Source organism: Styela clava, chromosome 4, assembly GCF_964204865.1.
Source record: "Styela clava chromosome 4, kaStyClav1.hap1.2, whole genome shotgun sequence".
In the NCBI taxonomy this organism is placed as follows: domain Eukaryota; kingdom Metazoa; phylum Chordata; class Ascidiacea; order Stolidobranchia; family Styelidae; genus Styela; species Styela clava.
In genome coordinates this window covers 22,163,409-22,182,347 of record NC_135253.1, presented here as the reverse complement: position 1 = coordinate 22,182,347, position 18,939 = coordinate 22,163,409, and the positions used below count along the sequence as shown (strand labels likewise).

Genomic DNA, 18,939 nt, shown 5'->3' with positions numbered 1-18,939 from the left:
GGAATACACTCGCCATCGCACCTCTGATTACCTTGCGTGGGTTTATGGTAACACGGTTTTTAATCCGCCAAGCGTGACGGCTGTCCGTGAAAATTCTTGCGGCTGGAAACTCGGAAGTTTTTGAGGGTATTATATAAAAAAGAGTGAACAGTCTTATGAATTGGCGCCCAGTGGCGAGCGTTTCCGTAGTGTAGTGGTTATCACGTTCGCTTTACACGCGAAAGGTCCCAGGTTCGAGCCCGGGCGGAAACAAGGTTTTATTATTTCCTTACTTCATTCACAAACATCACGTATAAGTATTTCAAAGATACAATAGCTCGAATTTTGAGTCTTCACCTCGGAGGTGATACTCATCGTTCTAGGCGTTGGAATACGCTCGCCAACGCACCTCCGATTACCTTGCGTGGATTTGCAGGTTCGAATTCCAAGCAGGGATGGTTATTTGCGAGAGGTTTGGGAATTTGGGAATTATGTATCGCAGAAATCCACCCCTAGGCTCGTGGAGTTTCCGTAGTGTAGTGTTTATCACGTTCGCCTAACACGCGAAAGGTCCCCGGTTCGAGCCCGGGCGGAAACAAACCCTCCATTTGACTTTGTCATAATTCTTTTGTATCGACGACCGTCACGTACAAGTATTTAGAACATACAATAGCTCGGATTTTGAGTCAGTCCTTCCCTCGGAGGTGTTGCTCATCGTTCTAGGCGTTGGATTATGCTCGCCATCGCACCTCTGATTACCTTGCGTGGGTTTATGGTAACACGGTTTTTAATCAGCCAAGCGTGACGGCTGTCTGTGAAAATTCTTGCGGCTGGAGACTCGGAAGTTTTTGAGGGTATTATATAAAAAAGAGTGAACAGTCTTATGAATTGGCGTCCAGTGGCGAGCGTTTCCGTAGTGTAGTGGTTATCACGTTCGCTTTACACGCGAAAGGTCCCCGCTTCGAGCCCGGGCGGAAACAAGGTTTTATTATTTCCTTACTTCATTCACAAACATCACGTATAAGTATTTCAAAGATACAATAGCTCGAATTTTGAGTCCTCCCCTCGGAGGTGTTACTCATCGTTCTAGGCGTTGAAATACGCTCGCCATCGCACCTCTGATTACCTTGCGTGGATTTGCAGGTTCGAATCCCAAGCAGGGATGGTTATTTGCGAGAGGTTTGGAAATTTAGAAAATATGTATCGCAGAAATCCACCCCTAGGCTCGTGTAGTTTCCGAAGTGTAGTGGTTATCACGTTAGCCTAACACGCGAAAGATCCCCGGTTCGAGCCCGGGCGGAAACAAACCCTCCATTTGACTTTGTCATAATTCTTTTGTATCGACAACCGTCACGTACAAGTATTTAGAACATACAATAGCTCGGATTTTGAGTCAGTCCTCCCCTCGGAAGTGTTGCTCATAGTCCTAGGCGTTGGAATACACTCGCCATAGCACCTCTGATTACCTTGCGTGGGTTTATGGTAACACGGTTTTTAATCCGCCAAGCGTGACGGCTGTCTGTGAAAATTCTTGCGGCTGGAAACTCGGAAGTTTTTGAGTGTATTATATAAACAAGAGTGAACAGTCTTATCAATTTCCGTCTAGTGGCGAGCGTTTCCGTAGTGTAGTGGTTATCACGTTCGCTTTACACGCGAATGGTCCCCGGTTCGAGCCCGGGCGGAAACAAGGGTTTATCATTTCCTTGCTTCATTCACAAACATCACGTATAAGTATTTCGAAGATACAATAGCTCGAATTTTGAGTCCTCCCCTCGGAGGTGTTACTCATCGTTCTAGGCGTTGAAATACGCTCGCCATCGCACTTCCGATTACCTTGCGTGGAATTGCAGGTTCGAATCCCAAGCAGGGATGGTTATTTGCGAGAGGTTTGAAAATTTGGGAATTATGTATCGCATAAATCCATCCCTAGCAACACTTCCGAGGGGAGGACTGACTCAAAATCCGAGCTATTGTATGTTTGAAATACTTATTCGTGCCGGTTGTCGATACAAAAGAATTATGACAAAGTCAAATGGAGGGTTTGTTTCCGCCCGGGCTCGAACCGGGGACCTTTCGCGTGTTAGGCGAACGTGATAACCGCTACACTACGGAAACTCCACGAGCCTAGGGGTGGATTTCTGCGATACATAATTCCCAAATTCCCAAACTTCTCGCAAATATCCGCGTGAAGGCTGTCTGTGAAAATTCTTGCGACTGGAAACTCGGAAGTTTTTGAGGGTATTATATAAACAAGAGTGAACAGTCTTATCAATTGCCGTCTAGTGGCGAGCGTTTCCGTAGTGTAGTGGTTATCACGTTCGCTTTACACGCGAAAGGTCCCCGTTTCGAGCCCGGGCGGAAACAAGGTTTTATTATTTCCTTACTTCATTTACAAATATCACTTATAAGTATTTCAAAGATACAATAGCTCGAATTTTGAGTCCTCCCCTCGGAGGTGTTACTCATCGTTCTAGGCGTTGAAATACGCTCGCCATCGCACCTCCGATTACCTTGCGTGGATTTGCAGGTTCGAATCCCAAGCAGGGATGGTTATTTGCGAGAGGTTTGGAAATTTAGAAAATATGTATCGCAGAAATCCACCCCTAGGCTCGTTTAGTTTCCCTAGTGTAGTGGTTATCACGTTCGCCTAACACGCGAAAGGTCCCCGGTTCGAGCCCGGGCGTGAACAAACCCTCCATTTGACTTTGTCATAATTCTTTTGTATCGACAACCGTCACGTACAAGTATTTAGAACATACAATAGCTCGGATTTTGAGTCAGTCCTCCCTTCGGAAGTGTTGCTCATCGTTCTGGGCGTTGGAATACACTCGCCATAGCACCTCTGATTACATTGCGTGGGTTTATGGTAACACGGTTTTTAATCCGCCAAGCGTGACGGCTGTCTGTGAAAATTCTTGCGGCTGGAAACTCGGAAGTTTTTGAGGGTATTATATAAAAAAGAGTGAACAGTCTTATGAATTGGCGTCCAGTGGCGAGCGTTTCCGTAGTGTAGTGGTTATCACGTTCGCCTAACACGCGAAAGGTCCCCGGTTCGAGCCCGGGCGGAAACAAACCCTCCATTTGACTTTGTCATAATTCTTTTGTATCGACAACCGTCACGTACAAGTATTTAGAACATACAATAGCTCGGATTTTGAGTCAGTCCTCCCCTCGGAAGTGTTGCTCATCGTTCTAGGCGTTGGAATACACTCGCCATCGCACCTCTGATTACCTTGCGTGGGTTTATGGTAACACGGTTTTTAATTTGCCAAGCGTGACGGCTGTCTGTGAAAATTCTTGCGGCTGGAAACTCGGAAGTTTTTGAGGGTATTATATAAAAAAGAGTGAACAGTCTTATGAATTGGCGTCCAGTGGCGAGCGTTCCCGTAGTGTAGTGGTTATCACGTTCGCTTTACACGCGAAAGGTCCCCAGTTCGAGCCCGGGCGGAAACAAGGGTTTATTATTTCCTTACTTCATTCACAAACATCACGTATAAGTATTTCAAAGATACAATAGCTCGAATTTTGAGTCCTCACCTCGGAGGTGTTACTCATCGTTCTAGGCGTTGGAATACGCTCGCCATCGCACCTCTGATTACCTTGCGTGGGTTTGCAGGTTCGAATTCCAAGCAGGGATGAATATTTGCGAGAGGTTTGGAAATTTGGGAATTATGTATCGCAGAAATCCATCCCTAGGCTCGTGTAGTTTCCGTAGTGTAGTGGTTATCACGTTCGCCTAACACGCGAAAGGTCCCCGGTTCGAGCCCGGGCGGAAACAAACCCTCCATTTGACTTTGTCATAATTCTTTTGTATCGACAACCGTCACGTACAAGTATTTAGAACATACAATAGCTCGGATTTTGAGTCAGTCCTCCCCTCGGAGGTGTTGCTCATCGTTCTAGGCGTTGGAATACGCTCGCCATCGCACCTCTGATTACCTTGCGTGGGTTTGCAGGTTCGAATCCCAAGCAGGGATGGATATTTGCGAGAAGTTTGGAAATTTGGGAATTATGTATCGCAGAAATCCACCCCTAGGCTCGTGGAGTTTCCGTAGTGTAGTGGTTATCACGTTCGCCTAACACGCGAAAGGTCCCCGGTTCGAGCCCGGGCGGAAACAAACCCTCCACTTGACTTTGTCATAATTATTTTGTATCGACAACCGGCACGTATAAGTATTTCAAACATACAATAGCTCGGATTTTGAGTCTTCCCCTCGGAAGTGTTGCTCATCATTCTAGGCGTTGGAATACACCTGCCATCGCACCTCTGATTACCTTGCGTGGGTTTATGGTAACACGGTTTTTAATCCGCCAAGCGTGAAGGCTGTCTGTGAAAATTGTTGCGACTGGAAACTCGGAAGTTTTTGAGGGTATTATATAAACAAGAGTGATCAGTCTTATCAATTGCCGTCCAGTGGTGAGCGTTTCCGTTGTGTAGTGGTTATCACGTACGCATTACACGCGAAAAGTCCCCGGTTCGAGCCCGGCCCAAACAAAGGTTTATCATTTCCTTACTTCATTCACAAACATCACGTATAATTATTTCGAAGATACAATAGCTCGAATTTTGAGTCCTCCCCTCGGAGGTGTTGCTCATCGTTCTAGGCGTTGGAATATGCTCGCCATCGCACCTCTGATTACCTTGCGTGGGCTTGCAGGTTCGAATCCCAAGCAGGGATGGATATTTGCGAGAAGTTTGGGAATTTGGGAATTATGTATCGCAGAAATCCACCCCTAGGCTCGTGGAGTTTCCGTAGTGTAGCGGTTATCACGTTCGCCTAACACGCTAAAGGTCCCCGGTTCGAGCCCGGGCGGAAACAAACCCTCCATTTGACTTTTTCATAATTCTTTTGTTTCGACAACCGTCACGTATAAGTATTTAGAACATACAATAGCTCGAATTTTGAGTCCTCCCCTCGGAAGTGTTCTCATCGTTCTAGGCGTTGGAATACACTCGCCATAGCACCTCCGATTACCTTGCGTGGGTTTATGGTAACACGGTTTTTAATCCGCCAAGCGTGACGGCTGTCTGTGAAAATTCTTGCGGCTGGAAACTCGGAAGTTTTTGAGGGTATTATATAAAAAAGAGTGAACAGTCTTATGAATTGGCATCCAGTGGCGAGAGTTTCCGTAGTGTAGTGGTTATCACGTTCGCTTTACACGCGAAAGGTCCCCGGTTCGAGCCCGGGCGGAAACAAGGGTTTATTATTTCCTAACTTCATTCACAAACATCACGTATAAGTATTTCAAAGATACAATAGCTCGAATTTTGAGTCCTCACCTCGGAGGTGTTACTCATCGTTCTAGGCGTTGGAATACGCTCGCCATCGCACCTCTGATTACCTTGCGTGGGTTTGCAGGTTCGAATTCCAAGCAGGAATGGTTATTTGCGAGAGGTTTGGAAATTTGGGGATTATGTATCCGACAACCGTCACGTACAAGTATTTAGAACATACAATAGCTCGGATTTGTCCTCCCCTCGGAGGTGTTGCTCATCGTTCTAGGCGTTGGAATATACTCGCCATCGCACCTCTGATTACCTTGCGTGGGTTTATGGGAACAAGGTTTTTAATCCGCCAAGCGTGACGGCTGTCTGTGAAAATTCTTGCGACTGGAAACTCGGAAGTTTTTGAGGGTATTATATAAACAAGAGTGAACAGTCTTATCAATTGGCGTCCAGTGGCGAGCGTTTCCGTAGTGTAGTGGTTATCACGTTTGCTTTACACGCAAAAAAAAAAAAAAAAAAAAAAAAAAAAAAAAAAAAAAATTTACACGCGAAAGGTCCCCGGTTCGAGCCCGGGCGGAAACAAGGGTTTATCATTTCCTTACTTCATTCGCAAACATCACGTATAAGTATTTCGAAGATACAATAGCTCGAATTTTGAGTCCTTCCCTCGGAGGTGTTGCTCATCGTTCTAGGCGTTGGAATATGCTCGCCATCGCATCTCTGATTACCTTGCATGGGTTTGCAGGTTCGAATCCCAAGCAGGGATGGTTATTTGCGAGAGGTTTGAGAATTCGGGAATTATGTATCGCAGAAATCCACCCCTAGGCTCGTGTAGTTTCCGTAGTGTAGTGGTTATCACGTTCGCCTAACACGCGAAAGGTCCCCGGTTCAAGCCCGGGCAGAAACAAACCCTCCATTTGACTTTGTCATAATTCTTTTGTATCGACAACCGTCACGTACAAGTATTTAGAACATACAATAGCTCGAATTTTGAGTCCTCCCCTCGGAAGTGTTGCTCATCGTTCTAGGCGTTGGAATACACTCGCCATAGCACCTCTGATTACCTTGCGTGGGTTTATGGTAACACGGTTTTTAATCCGCCAAGCGTGACGGCTGTCTGTGAAAATTCTTGCGGCTGGAAACTCGGAAGTTTTTGAGGGTATTATATAAAATAGAGTGAACAGTCTTAGGAATTTGCGTCCAGTGGCGAGAGTTTCCGTAGTGTAGTGGTTATCACGTTCGCTTTACACGCGAAAGGTCCCCGGTTCGAGCCCGGGCGGAAACAAGGGTTTATTATTTCCTTACTTCATTCACAAACATCACGTATAAGTATTTCAAAGATACAATAGCTCGAATTTTGAGTCCTCACCTCGGAGGTGTTACTCATCGTTCTAGGCGTTGGAATACGCTCGCCAACGCACCTCTGATTACCTTGCGTGGGTTTGCAGGTTCGAATTCCAAGCAGGAATGGTTATTTGCGAGAGGTTTGGAAATTTGGGGATTATGTATCCGACAACCGTCACGTACAAGTATTTAGAACATACAATAGCTCGGATTTGTCCTCCCCTCGGAGGTGTTGCGCATCGTTCTAGGCGTTGGAATATACTCGCCATCGCACCTCTGATTACCTTGCGTGGGTTTATGGGAACAAGGTTTTTAATCCGCCAAGCGTGACGGCTGTCTGTGAAAATTCTTGCGACTGGAAACTCGGAAGTTTTTGAGGGTATTATATAAACAAGAGTGAACAGTCTTATCAATTGGCGTCCAGTAGCGAGCTTTTCCGTAGTGTAGTGGTTATCACGTTTGCTTTACACGCGAAAGGTCCCGGTTCGAGCCCGGGCGGAAACAAGGGTTTATCATTTCCTTACTTCATTCGCAAACATCACGTATAAGTATTTCGAAGATACAATAGCTCGAATTTGGAGTCCTTCCCTCGGAGGTGTTGCTCATCGTTCTAGGCGTTGGAATATGCTCGCCATCGCATCTCTGATTACCTTGCATGGGTTTGCAGGTTCGAATCCCAAGCAGGGATGGTTATTTGCGAGAGGTTTGAGAATTCGGGAATTATGTATCGCAGAAATCCACCCCTAGGCTCGTGTAGTTTCCGTAGTGTAGTGGTTATCACGTTCGCCTAACACGCGAAAGGTCCCCGGTTCAAGCCCGGGCAGAAACAAACCCTCCATTTGACTTTGTCATAATTCTTTTGTATCGACAACCGTCACGTACAAGTATTTAGAACATACAATAGCTCGGATTTTGAGTCAGTCCTCCCCTCGGAAGTGTTGCTCATCGTTCTAGGCGTTGGAATACACTCGCCATCGCACCTCTGATTACCTTGCGTGGGTTTATGGTAACACGGTTTTTAATCCGCCAAGCGTGACGGCTGTCTGTGAAAATTCTTGCGGCTGGAAACTCGGAAGTTTTTGAGGGTATTATATAAAAAAGAGTGAACAGTCTTATGAATTGGCGGCCAGTGGCGAGCGTTTCCGTAGTGTAGTGGTTATCACGTTCGCTTTACACGCGAAAGGTCCCCGGTTCGAGCCCGGGCGGAAACAAGGTTTTATTATTTCCTTACTTAATTCACAAACATCACGTATAAGTATTTCAAAGATACAATAGCTCGAATTTTGAGTCTTCACCTCGGAGGTGTTACTCATCGATTTAGGCGTTGGAATACGCTCGCCATCGCAGCTCTGATTACCTTGCGTGGGTTTGCAGGTTCGAATTCCAAGCAGGGATGGTTATTTGCGAGAGGTTTGGAAATTTGGGAATTATGTATCGCAGAAATCCATCCCTAGGCTCGAATGGTTTCCGTAGTGTAGTGGTTATCACGTTCGCATAACACGCGAAAGGTCCCCGGTTCGAGCCCGGGCGGAAACAAACCCTCCATTTGACTTTGTCATAATTCTTTTGTAACGACAACCGTCACGTACAAGTATTTAGAACATGCAATAGCTCGGATTTTGAGTCCTCCCCTCGGAGGTGTTGCTCATCGTTCTAGGCGTTGGAATACACTCGCCATCGCACCTCTGATTACCTTGCGTGGGTTTATGGGAACAAGGTTTTTAATCCGCCAAGCGTGACGGCTGTCTGTGAAAATTCTTGCGACTGGAAACTCGAAAGTTTTTGAGGGTATTATATAAACAAGAGTGAACAGTCTTATCAATTGCCGTCTAGTGGCGAGCGTTTCCGTAGTGTAGTGGTTATCACGTTCGCCTAACACGCGAAAGGTCCCCGGTTCGAGCCCGGGCGGAAACAAACCCTCCATTTGACTTTGTCATAATTCTTTTGTCTCGACAACCGTCTCGTACAAGTATTTAGAATATACAATAGCTCGGATTTTGAGTCAGTCCTTCCCTCGGAGGTGTTGCTCATCGTTCTAGGCGTTGGATTATGCTCGCCATCGCACCTCTGATTACCTTGCGTGGGTTTATGGTAACACGGTTTTTAATCAGCCAAGCGTGACGGCTGTCTGTGAAAATTCAATCAATCAATCAATCAATCAATCATTTTATTTCGGCTCTCTGACTAAAACGGAACAATACAAAAAAGTAAACAAACAACAAATACAGAGATACCTGGAAGGCGAGCATAACTTAAAATAAAGTTAAAAAACGTACAAGTACGTGCCCACCCACCAAAAAATAAAATAGAAATAATACGATTATACAAAAAAATATGGACACGATTCAAAATCGGGCAGTTCTTATAACTCAATTTAAAATGATAAAAGCCAAATAATTGCTTGAATCAGTGGATAATTTACATGGAGTAAAATAAGTGTTGCGCTTGAAATAAGACAGCAAAATTCAGGTAGATAAAATTAAATGTAATAGAATCCCAACGACCTCCTCCGTCTCTGATAGATGTTTCAAATGTTCGTATACGATTATGGTAGCTGAGAAATCGCCAGGATTAGCCTTGCAGTAAATATATATAAATAATGCTGATCTCGAATTCTGTATATTTTGGGTCTGAGATTCCTATATAGCATAGAAATAAACAAGTCAAAATCTATGGGAGACATCGCTCGCTGTCAGAAATGCAAAATATCACCAAAAACCTATCAAATGTGCAAGACAGATAAATAAATACATGGTTGAAAAGCAGCATGAAGTTTTGAATAATGGGAATAAAAATAGAGTGACAATAGCTGTGAATACAAATACCTAACAATGCGTGACAATGTTAGAAGAAAATAGTGACTAGTAACACAGGAAAAAACACAAAAAAGCTATATACATTGGAACTATTTACCAAAACAATATCCAAACACTGTCAATATTGGCAGGCAACATGGAGGTGTAAAATCATTTATTAAAACAGTGAAAGCAATCTCAATTACACACTCACACAAAGAAATACCATGAGCAAAAGTGAAACATTGATGTTACAGCAGAAAATTCAAATTATGCTGGTGTTCTAGGTGGTACATAACCACTTATTGGCAGCAGAAGAGGAAAAAATAGATATTGTCAAAATAATATCCAATTCTTGCGGCTGGAAACTCGGAAGTTTTTGAGGGTATTATATAAAAAAGAGTGAACAGTCTTATGAATTGGCGGCCAGTGGCAAGCGTTTCCGTAGTGTAGTGGTTATCACGTTCGCCTAACACGCGAAAGGTCCCCAGTTCGAGCCCGGGTGGAAACAAACCCTCCATTTGACTTTGTCACAATTCTTTTGTATCGACAACCGTCACGTATAAGTATTTCGAACATACAATAGCTCGGATTTTAAGTCCTTCCCTCGGAAGTGTTGCTCATCGTTCTAGGCGTTGGAATACACTCGCCGTCGCACCTCTGATTACCTTGCGTGGGTTTATGGGAACACGGTTTTTAATCCGCCAAGCGTGACGGCTGTCTGTGAAAATTCTTGCGACTGGAAAATCGGAAGTTTTTGAGGGTATTATATAAACAAGAGTGAACAGTCTTATCAATTGGCGTCCAGTGGCGAGCGTTTCCGTAGTGTAGTGGTTATCACGTTCGCTTTACACGCGAAAGTTCCCGGTTCGAGCCCGGGCGGAAACAAGGGTTTATCATTTCCTTACTTCATTCGCAAACATCACGTATAAGTATTTCGAAGATACAATAGCTCGAATTTTGAGTCCTCCCCTCGGAGGTGTTGCTCATCGTTCTAGGCGTTGGAATATGCTCGCCATCGCACCTCTGATTACCTTGCGTGGGTTTGCAGGTTCGAATCCCAATCAGGGATGGTTATTTGCGAGAGGTTTGGGAATTTGGGAATTATGTATTGCAGAAATTCACCCCTAGGCTCGTGGAGTTTTCGTAGTGTAGTGGTTATCACGTTCGCCTAACACGGGAAAGGTCCCCGGTTCGAGCCCGGGCGGAAACAAACCCTCCATTTGACTTTGTCATAACTCTTTTGTATCGACAACCGTCACGTACAAGTATTTAGAACATACAATAGCTCGGATTTTGAGTCCTTCCCTCGGAAGTGTTGCTCATCGTTCTAGGCGTTGGAATACACTCGCCGTCGCACCTCTGATTACCTTGCGTGGGTTTATGGGAACACGGTTTTTAATCCGCCAAGCGTGACGGCTGTCTGTGAAAATTCTTGCGACTGGAAAATCGGAAGTTTTTGAGGGTATTATATAAACAAGAGTGAACAGTCTTACGAATTGGCGTCCAGTGGCGAGCGTTTCCGTAGTGTAGTGGTTATCACGTTCGCTTTACCTTGGCTGATTACCTTGCGTGGGGATGGTTATTTGCGAGAGGTTTGAGAATTCGGGAATTATGTATCGCAGAAATCCACCTTTAGACTCGTATGGTTTCCGTAGTGTAGTGGTTATCACGTTCGCCTAACACGCGAAAGGTCCCCGGTTCGAGCCCGGGCGGAAACAAACCCTCCATTTGACTTTGTCATAATTCTTTTGTATCGACAACCGTCACGTATAAGTATTTCGAACATACAATAGCTCGGATTTTGAGTCCTTCCCTCGGAAGTGTTGCTCATCGTTCTAGGCGTTGGAATACACTCGCCGTCGCACCTCTGATTACCTTGCGTGGGTTTATGGGAACACGGTTTTTAATCCGCCAAGCGTGACGGCTGTCTGTGAAAATTCTTGCGACTGGAAAATCGGAAGTTTTTGAGGGTATTATATAAACAAGAGTGAACAGTCTTATCAATTGGCGTCCAGTGGCGAGCGTTTCCGTAGTGTAGTGGTTATCACGTTCGCTTTACACGCGAAAGTTCCCGGTTCGAGCCCGGGCGGAAACAAGGGTTTATCATTTCCTTACTTCATTCGCAAACATCACGTATAAGTATTTCGAAGATACAATAGCTCGAATTTTGAGTCCTCCCCTCGGAGGTGTTGCTCATCGTTCTAGGCGTTGGAATATGCTCGCCATCGCACCTCTGATTACCTAGCGTGGGTTTGCAGGTTCGAATCCCAAGCAGGGATGGTTATTTGCGAGAGGTTTGGGAATTTGGGAATTATGTATTGCAGAAATTCACCCCTAGGCTCGTGGAGTTTTCGTAGTGTAGTGGTTATCACGTTCGCCTAACACGCGAAAGGTCCCCGGTTCGAGCCCGGGCGGAAACAAACTCTCCATTTGACTTTGTCATAATTCTTTTGTAACGACAACCGTCACGTACAAGTATTTAGAACATACAATAGCTCGAATTTTGAGTCCTCCCCTCGGAGGTGTTGCTCATCGTTCTAGGCGTTGGAATACACTCGCCATCGCACCTCTGATTACCTTGCGTGGATTTATGGGAACAAGGTTTTTAATCCGATAAGCGTGACGGCTGTCTGTGAAAATTCTTGCGACTGGAAACTCGGAAGTTTTTGAGGGTATTATATGAACAAGAGTGAACAGTTTTATCAATTGCCTTCTAGTGGCGAGCGTTTCCGTAGTGTAGTGGTTATCACGTTCGCTTTACACGCGAAAGGTCCCCGGTTCGAGCCCGGGCGGAAACAAGGGTTTATCATTTCCTTACTTCATTCGCAAACATCACGTATAAGTATTTCGAAGATACAATAGCTCGAATTTTGAGTCCTCCCCTCGGAGGTGGTGCTCATCTTCTAGGCGTTGGATTATGCTCGCCATCGCACCTCTGATTACCTTGCGTGGGTTTGCAAGTTCGAATCCCAAGCAGGGATGGTTATTTGCGAGAGGTTTGAGAATTCGGGAATTATGTATCGCAAAAATCCACCTTCAGACTCGTATGGTTTCCGTAGTATAGTGGTTATCACGTTCGCCTAACACGCGAAAGGTCCCCGGTTCGGGCCCGGGCGGAAACAAACCCTCCATTTGACTTTGTCATAATTCTTTTGTATCGACAACCGTCACGTATAAGTATTTCGAACATACAATAGCTCGGATTTTGAGTCCTTCCCTCGGAAATGTTGCTCATCGTTCTAGGCGTTGGAATACACTCGCCGTCGCACCTCTTATTACCTTGCGTGGGTTTATGGGAACAAGGTTTTTAATCCGCCAAGCGTGACGGCTGTCTGTGAAAATTCTTGCGACTGGAAACTCGGAAGTTTTTGAGGGTATTATATAAACAAGAGTGAACAGTCTTATCAATTGGCGTCCAGTGGCGAGCGTTTCCGTAGTGTAGTGGTTATCACGTTTGCTTTACACGCGAAAGGTTCCAGGTTCGAGCCCGGGCGGAAACAAGGGTTTATCATTTCCTTACTTCATTCGCAAACATCACGTATAAGTATTTCGAAGATACAATAGCTCGAATTTTGAGTCCTTCCCTCGGAGGTGTTGCTCATCGTTCTAGGCGTTGGAATATGCTCGCCATCGCATCTCTGATTACCTTGCATGGGTTTGCAGGTTCGAATCCCAAGCAGGGATGGTTATTTGCGAGAGGTTTGAGAATTCGGGAATTATGTATCGCAGAAATCCACCCCTAGGCTCGTGTAGTTTCCGTAGTGTAGTGGTTATCACGTTCGCCTAACACGCGAAAGGTCCCCGGTTCAAGCCCGGGCAGAAACAAACCCTCCATTTGACTTTGTCATAATTCTTTTGTATCGACAACCGTCACGTACAAGTATTTAGAACATACAATAGCTCGGATTTTGAGTCAGTCCTCCCCTCGGAAGTGTTGCTCATCGTTCTAGGCGTTGGAATACACTCGCCATCGCACCTCTGATTACCTTGCGTGGGTTTATGGTAACACGGTTTTTAATCCGCCAAGCGTGACGGCTGTCTGTGAAAATTCTTGCGGCTGGAAACTCGGAAGTTTTTGAGGGTATTATATAAAAAAGAGTGAACAGTCTTATGAATTGGCGGCCAGTGGCGAGCGTTTCCGTAGTGTAGTGGTTATCACGTTCGCTTTACACGCGAAAGGTCCCCGGTTCGAGCCCGGGCGGAAACAAGGTTTTATTATTTCCTTACTTCATTCACAAACATCACGTATAAGTATTTCAAAGATACAATAGCTCGAATTTTGAGTCTTCACCTCGGAGGTGTTACTCATCGTTTTAGGCGTTGGAATACGCTCGCCATCGCACCTCTGATTACCTTGCGTGGGTTTGCAGGTTCGAATTCCAAGCAGGGATGGTTATTTGCGAGAGGTTTGGAAATTTGGGAATTATGTATCGCAGAAATCCATCCCTAGGCTCGAATGGTTTCCGTAGTGTAGTGGTTATCACGTTCGCCTAACACGCGAAAGGTCCCCGGTTCGAGCCCGGGCGGAAACAAACCCTCCATTTGACTTTGTCATAATTCTTTTGTAACGACAACATTCACGTACAAGTATTTAGAACATGCAATAGCTCGGATTTTGAGTCCTCCCCTCGGAGGTGTTGCTCATCGTTCTAGGCGTTGGAATACACTCGCCATCGCACCTCTGATTACCTTGCGTGGGTTTGCAGGTTCGAATCCCAAGCAGGGATGGTTATTTGCGAGAGGTTTGGAAATTTGGGAATTATGTATCGCAGAAATCCATCCCTAGGCTCGTGTAGTTTCCGTAGTGTAGTGGTTATCACGTTCGCCTAACACGCGAAAGGTCCCCGGTTCGCGCCCGGGCGGAAACAAACCCTCCATTTGACTTTGTCATAATTCTTTTGTATCGACAACCGTCACGTACAAGTATTTAGAACATACAATAGCTCGGATTTTGAGTCCTCCCCTCGGAGGTGTTGCTCATCGTTCTAGGCATTGGAATACACTCGCCATCGCACCTCTGATTACCTTGCGTGGGTTTATGGGAACAAGGTTTTTAATCCGCCAAGCGTGACGGCTGTCTGTGAAAATTCTTGCGACTGGAAACTCGAAAGTTTTTGGGGGTATTATATAAACAAGAGTGAACAGTCTTATCAATTGCCGTCTAGTGGCGAGCGTTTCCGTAGTGTAGTGGTTATCACGTTCGCCTAACACGCGAAAGGTCCCCGGTTCGAGCCCGGGCGGAAACAAGGGTTTATCATTTCCTTACTTCATTCGCAAACATCACGTATAAGTATTTCGTAGATACAATAGCTCGAATTTTGAGTCCTTCCCTCGGAAGTGTTGCTCATCGTTCTAGGCGTTGGAATACACTCGCCGTCGCACCTCTGATTACCTTGCGTGGGTTTATGGTAACACGGTTTTTAATCAGCCAAGCGTGACGGCTGTCTGTGAAAATTCTTGCGGCTGAAAACTCGGAAGTTTTTGAGGGTATTATATAAAAAAGAGTGAACAGTCTTATGAATTGGCGGCCAGTGGCGAGCGTTTCCGTAGTGTAGTGGTTATCACGTTCGCCTAACACGCGAAAGGTCCCCGGTTCGAGCCCGGGTGGAAACAAACCCTCCATTTGACTTTGTCACAATTCTTTTGTATCGACAACCGTCACGTATAAGTATTTCGAACATACAATAGCTCGGATTTTAAGTCCTTCCCTCGGAAGTGTTGCTCATCGTTCTAGGCGTTGGAATACACTCGCCGTCGCACCTCTGATTACCTTGCGTGGGTTTATGGGAACACGGTTTTTAATCCGCCAAGCGTGACGGCTGTCTGTGAAAATTCTTGCGACTGGAAAATCGGAAGTTTTTGAGGGTATTATATAAACAAGAGTGAACAGTCTTATCAATTGGCGTCCAGTGGCGAGCGTTTCCGTAGTGTAGTGGTTATCACGTTCGCTTTACACGCGAAAATTCCCGGTTCGAGCCCGGGCGGAAATAAGGGTTTATCATTTCCTTACTTCATTCGCAAACATCACGTATAAGTATTTCGAAGATACAATAGCTCGAATTTTGAGTCCTCCCCTCGGAGGTGTTGCTCATCGTTCTAGGCGTTGGAATATGCTCGCCATCGCACCTCTGATTACCTTGCGTGGGTTTGCAGGTTCGAATCCCAAGCAGGGATGGTTATTTGCGAGAGGTTTGGGAATTTGGGAATTATGTATTGCAGAAATTCACCCCTAGGCTCGTGGAGTTTTCGTAGTGTAGTGGTTATCACGTTCGCCTAACACGGGAAAGGTCCCCGGTTCGAGCCCGGGCGGAAACAAACCCTCCATTTGACTTTGTCATAACTCTTTTGTATCGACAACCGTCACGTACAAGTATTTAGAACATACAATAGCTCGGATTTTGAGTCCTTCCCTCGGAAGTGTTGCTCATCGTTCTAGGCGTTGGAATACACTCGCCGTCGCACCTCTGATTACCTTGCGTGGGTTTATGGGAACACGGTTTTTAATCCGCCAAGCGTGACGGCTGTCTGTGAAAATTCTTGCGACTGGAAAATCGGAAGTTTTTGAGGGTATTATATAAACAAGAGTGAACAGTCTTATGAATTGGCGTCCAGTGGCGAGCGTTTCCGTAGTGTAGTGGTTATCACGTTCGCTTTACCTTGGCTGATTACCTTGCGTGGGGATGGTTATTTGCGAGAGGTTTGAGAATTCGGGAATTATGTATCGCAGAAATCCACCTTTAGACTCGTATGGTTTCCGTAGTGTAGTGGTTATCACGTTCGCCTAACACGCGAAAGGTCCCCGGTTCGAGCCCGGGCGGAAACAAACCCTCCATTTGACTTTGTCATAATTATTTTGTATCGACAACCGTCACGTACAATTATTTAGAACATACAATAGCTCGGATTTTGAGTCCTTCCCTCGGAAGTGTTGCTCATCGTTCTAGGCGTTGGAATACACTCGCCATCGCACCTCTGATTACCTTGCGTGGGTTTATGGTAACACGGTTTCAATCCGCCAAGCGTGACGGCTGTCTGTGAAAATTCTTGCGACTGGAAACTCGGAAGTTTTTGAGAGTATTATATAAAAAAGAGTGAACAGTCTTATGAATTGGCGTCCAGTGGCGAGCGTTCCCGTAGTGTAGTGGTTATCACGTTCGCTTTACACGCGAAAGGTCCCCGGTTCGAGCCCGGGCGGAAACAAGGGTTTATTTTTTCCTTACTTCATTCACAAACATCACGTATCACGTTCGCCTAACACGCGAAAGGTCCCCGGTTCGAGCCCGGGCGGAAACAAACCCTCCATTTGACTTTGTCATAATTTTTTTGTATCGACAACCCTCACATATAAGTATTTCGAACATACAATAGCTCGGATTTTGAGACCACCCCTCGGAGGTGTTGCTCATCGTTCTAAGCGTTGGAATACACTCGCCATCGCACCTCTGATTACCTTGCGTGGGTTTATGGGAACAAGGTTTTTAATCCGCCAAGCGTGACGGCTGTCTGTGAAAATTCTTGCGACTGGAAACTCGGAAGTTTTTGAGGGTATTATATAAACAAGAGTGAACAGTCTTATGAATTGGCGTCCAGTGGCGAGCGTTTCCGTAGTATAGTGGTTATCACGTTCGCTTTACACGCGAAAGGTCCCCGGTTCGAGCCCGGGCGGAAACAAGGGTTTATTTTTTCCTTACTTCATTCACAAACATCACGTATAAGTATTTCAAAGATACAATAGCTCGAATTTTGAGTCCTCCCCTCGGAGGTGTTACTCATCGTTCTAGGCGTTGGAATACGCTCGCCATCGCACCTCTGATTACCTTGCGTGGGTTTGCAGGTTCGAATCCCAAGCAGGGATGGTTATTTGCGAGAGGTTTGGAAATTTGGGAATTATGTATCGCAGAAATCTACCTTAAGACTCGTGTGGTTTCCGTAGTGTAGTGGTTATCAAGTTCGCCTAACACGCGAAAGGACTCAAAATCCGAGCTATTGTATGTTCTAAATACTTATACGTGACGGGTGTCGATACAAAGGTCCCCGGTTCGAGCACGGGCGGAAACAAACCCTCCATTTGACTTTGTCATAATTCTTTTGTATCAACACCCGTCACGTATAAGTATTTAGAACATACAATAGCTCGGATTTTGAGTCCTCCCCTCGGAGGTGTTGCTCATCGTTCTAGGCGTTGGAATACACTCGCCATCGCACCTCTGATTACCTTGCGTGGGTTTATGGGAACAAGGTTTTTAATCCGCCAAGCGTGACGGCTGTCTGTGAAAATTCTTGCGACTGGAAACTCGGAAGTTTTTGAGGGTATTATATAAACAAGAGTGAACAGTCTCATGAATTGGCGTCCAGTGGCGAGCGTTTCCGTAGTGTAGTTGTTATCACTTTCGCTTTACACGCGAAAGGTCCCCGGTTCGAGCCCGGGCGGAAACAAGGGTTTATTATTTCCTTTCTTCATTCACAAACATCACGTATAAGTATTTCAAAGATACAATAGCTCGAATTTTGAGTCCTCCCCTGGGAGGTGTTACTCATCGTTCTAGGCGTTGGAATACGCAAGCCATCGCACCTCTGATTACCTTGCGTGGGTTTTCAGGTTCGAATCCCAAGCAGGGATGGTTATTTGCGAGAGGTTTAGAAATTTGGGAATTATGTATCGCAGAAATCCACCCCTAGGCCCGTGTAGTTTCCGTAGTGTAGTGGTTATCACGTTCGCCTAACCCACGAAAGGTCCCCGGTTCGAGCCCGGGCGGAAACAAACCCTCCATTTGACTTTATCATAATTCTTTTTAATCCGCCAAGCGTGACGGCTGTCTGTAAAAATTCTTGCGACTGGAAACTCGGAAGTTTTTGAGGGTATTATATAAACAAGAGTGAACAGTCTCATGAATTGGCGTCCAGTGGCGAGCGTTTCCGTAGTGTAGTTGTTATCACTTTCGCTTTACACGCGAAAGGTCCCCGGTTCGAGCCCGGGCGGAAACAAGGGTTTATTATTTCCTTTCTTCATTCACAAACATCACGTATAAGTATTTCAAAGATACAATAGCTCGAATTTTGAGTCCTCCCCTGGGAGGTGTTACTCATCGTTCTAGGCGTTGGAATACGCAAGCCATCGCACCTCTGATTACCTTGCGTGGGTTTTCAGGTTCGAATCCCAAGCAGGGATGGTTATTTGCGAGAGGTTTAGAAATTTGGGAATTATGTATCGCAGAAATCCACCCCTAGGCCCGTGTAGTTTCCGTAGTGTAGTGGTTATCACGTTCGCCTAACCCACGAAAGGTCCCCGGTTCGAGCCCGGGCGGAAACAAACCCTCCATTTGACTTTATCATAATTCTTTTGTATCGACACAAGTCACGTATAAATATTTCGAACATACAATAGCTCGGATTTTGAGTCCTCCCCTCGGAGGTGTTGCTCATCGTTCTAGGCGTTGAAATACACTCGCCATCGCACCTCTGATTACCTTGCGTGGGTTTATGGGAACAAGATTTTTAATCCGCCAAGCGTGACGGTTGTCTGTGAAAATTCTTGCGACTGGAAACTCGGAAGTTTTTGAGGGTATTATATAAACAAGAGTGAACAGTCTT

At 45.6% G+C, this 18,939-nt stretch overlaps 27 non-coding genes across 27 annotated transcripts; 26 read left to right on the top strand and 1 right to left on the bottom strand.

Annotated features, from left to right (window-relative positions):
• The first annotated feature begins 179 nt into the window (after window positions 1–179).
• On the top strand, window positions 180–252 carry Trnav-uac (transfer RNA valine (anticodon UAC)). The gene has a single exon. It is a non-coding gene; the product is annotated as a tRNA-Val (tRNA).
• Window positions 253–886: 634 nt separating this feature from the next.
• Trnav-uac (transfer RNA valine (anticodon UAC)) lies at window positions 887–959 on the top strand. The gene has a single exon. It is a non-coding gene; the product is annotated as a tRNA-Val (tRNA).
• A 634-nt stretch (window positions 960–1,593) lies between these two features.
• Trnav-uac (transfer RNA valine (anticodon UAC)) lies at window positions 1,594–1,666 on the top strand. The gene has a single exon. It is a non-coding gene; the product is annotated as a tRNA-Val (tRNA).
• Window positions 1,667–2,021: 355 nt separating this feature from the next.
• Window positions 2,022–2,094, bottom strand: Trnav-aac (transfer RNA valine (anticodon AAC)). Its single transcript has one exon. It is a non-coding gene; the product is annotated as a tRNA-Val (tRNA).
• A 176-nt stretch (window positions 2,095–2,270) lies between these two features.
• On the top strand, window positions 2,271–2,343 carry Trnav-uac (transfer RNA valine (anticodon UAC)). The gene has a single exon. It is a non-coding gene; the product is annotated as a tRNA-Val (tRNA).
• Window positions 2,344–2,977: 634 nt separating this feature from the next.
• Trnav-aac (transfer RNA valine (anticodon AAC)) lies at window positions 2,978–3,050 on the top strand. Its single transcript has one exon. It is a non-coding gene; the product is annotated as a tRNA-Val (tRNA).
• A 309-nt stretch (window positions 3,051–3,359) lies between these two features.
• Window positions 3,360–3,432, top strand: Trnav-uac (transfer RNA valine (anticodon UAC)). The gene has a single exon. It is a non-coding gene; the product is annotated as a tRNA-Val (tRNA).
• A 252-nt stretch (window positions 3,433–3,684) lies between these two features.
• On the top strand, window positions 3,685–3,757 carry Trnav-aac (transfer RNA valine (anticodon AAC)). Its single transcript has one exon. It is a non-coding gene; the product is annotated as a tRNA-Val (tRNA).
• A 267-nt stretch (window positions 3,758–4,024) lies between these two features.
• On the top strand, window positions 4,025–4,097 carry Trnav-aac (transfer RNA valine (anticodon AAC)). Its single transcript has one exon. It is a non-coding gene; the product is annotated as a tRNA-Val (tRNA).
• A 1,006-nt stretch (window positions 4,098–5,103) lies between these two features.
• On the top strand, window positions 5,104–5,176 carry Trnav-uac (transfer RNA valine (anticodon UAC)). The gene has a single exon. It is a non-coding gene; the product is annotated as a tRNA-Val (tRNA).
• Window positions 5,177–6,418: 1,242 nt separating this feature from the next.
• Window positions 6,419–6,491, top strand: Trnav-uac (transfer RNA valine (anticodon UAC)). Its single transcript has one exon. It is a non-coding gene; the product is annotated as a tRNA-Val (tRNA).
• A 1,197-nt stretch (window positions 6,492–7,688) lies between these two features.
• Trnav-uac (transfer RNA valine (anticodon UAC)) lies at window positions 7,689–7,761 on the top strand. Its single transcript has one exon. It is a non-coding gene; the product is annotated as a tRNA-Val (tRNA).
• A 630-nt stretch (window positions 7,762–8,391) lies between these two features.
• Window positions 8,392–8,464, top strand: Trnav-aac (transfer RNA valine (anticodon AAC)). The gene has a single exon. It is a non-coding gene; the product is annotated as a tRNA-Val (tRNA).
• Window positions 8,465–10,161: 1,697 nt separating this feature from the next.
• Window positions 10,162–10,233, top strand: Trnav-uac (transfer RNA valine (anticodon UAC)). The gene has a single exon. It is a non-coding gene; the product is annotated as a tRNA-Val (tRNA).
• Window positions 10,234–10,993: 760 nt separating this feature from the next.
• Trnav-aac (transfer RNA valine (anticodon AAC)) lies at window positions 10,994–11,066 on the top strand. The gene has a single exon. It is a non-coding gene; the product is annotated as a tRNA-Val (tRNA).
• A 305-nt stretch (window positions 11,067–11,371) lies between these two features.
• Trnav-uac (transfer RNA valine (anticodon UAC)) lies at window positions 11,372–11,443 on the top strand. The gene has a single exon. It is a non-coding gene; the product is annotated as a tRNA-Val (tRNA).
• Window positions 11,444–11,695: 252 nt separating this feature from the next.
• Trnav-aac (transfer RNA valine (anticodon AAC)) lies at window positions 11,696–11,768 on the top strand. The gene has a single exon. It is a non-coding gene; the product is annotated as a tRNA-Val (tRNA).
• Window positions 11,769–12,073: 305 nt separating this feature from the next.
• Trnav-uac (transfer RNA valine (anticodon UAC)) lies at window positions 12,074–12,146 on the top strand. Its single transcript has one exon. It is a non-coding gene; the product is annotated as a tRNA-Val (tRNA).
• Window positions 12,147–13,482: 1,336 nt separating this feature from the next.
• Window positions 13,483–13,555, top strand: Trnav-uac (transfer RNA valine (anticodon UAC)). Its single transcript has one exon. It is a non-coding gene; the product is annotated as a tRNA-Val (tRNA).
• A 252-nt stretch (window positions 13,556–13,807) lies between these two features.
• Trnav-aac (transfer RNA valine (anticodon AAC)) lies at window positions 13,808–13,880 on the top strand. Its single transcript has one exon. It is a non-coding gene; the product is annotated as a tRNA-Val (tRNA).
• Window positions 13,881–14,521: 641 nt separating this feature from the next.
• Window positions 14,522–14,594, top strand: Trnav-aac (transfer RNA valine (anticodon AAC)). The gene has a single exon. It is a non-coding gene; the product is annotated as a tRNA-Val (tRNA).
• Window positions 14,595–14,888: 294 nt separating this feature from the next.
• On the top strand, window positions 14,889–14,961 carry Trnav-aac (transfer RNA valine (anticodon AAC)). The gene has a single exon. It is a non-coding gene; the product is annotated as a tRNA-Val (tRNA).
• A 1,137-nt stretch (window positions 14,962–16,098) lies between these two features.
• On the top strand, window positions 16,099–16,171 carry Trnav-aac (transfer RNA valine (anticodon AAC)). Its single transcript has one exon. It is a non-coding gene; the product is annotated as a tRNA-Val (tRNA).
• A 304-nt stretch (window positions 16,172–16,475) lies between these two features.
• Trnav-uac (transfer RNA valine (anticodon UAC)) lies at window positions 16,476–16,548 on the top strand. Its single transcript has one exon. It is a non-coding gene; the product is annotated as a tRNA-Val (tRNA).
• Window positions 16,549–16,946: 398 nt separating this feature from the next.
• Trnav-uac (transfer RNA valine (anticodon UAC)) lies at window positions 16,947–17,019 on the top strand. Its single transcript has one exon. It is a non-coding gene; the product is annotated as a tRNA-Val (tRNA).
• Window positions 17,020–17,711: 692 nt separating this feature from the next.
• Trnav-uac (transfer RNA valine (anticodon UAC)) lies at window positions 17,712–17,784 on the top strand. Its single transcript has one exon. It is a non-coding gene; the product is annotated as a tRNA-Val (tRNA).
• A 476-nt stretch (window positions 17,785–18,260) lies between these two features.
• On the top strand, window positions 18,261–18,333 carry Trnav-uac (transfer RNA valine (anticodon UAC)). Its single transcript has one exon. It is a non-coding gene; the product is annotated as a tRNA-Val (tRNA).
• Window positions 18,334–18,939: the final 606 nt, after the last annotated feature.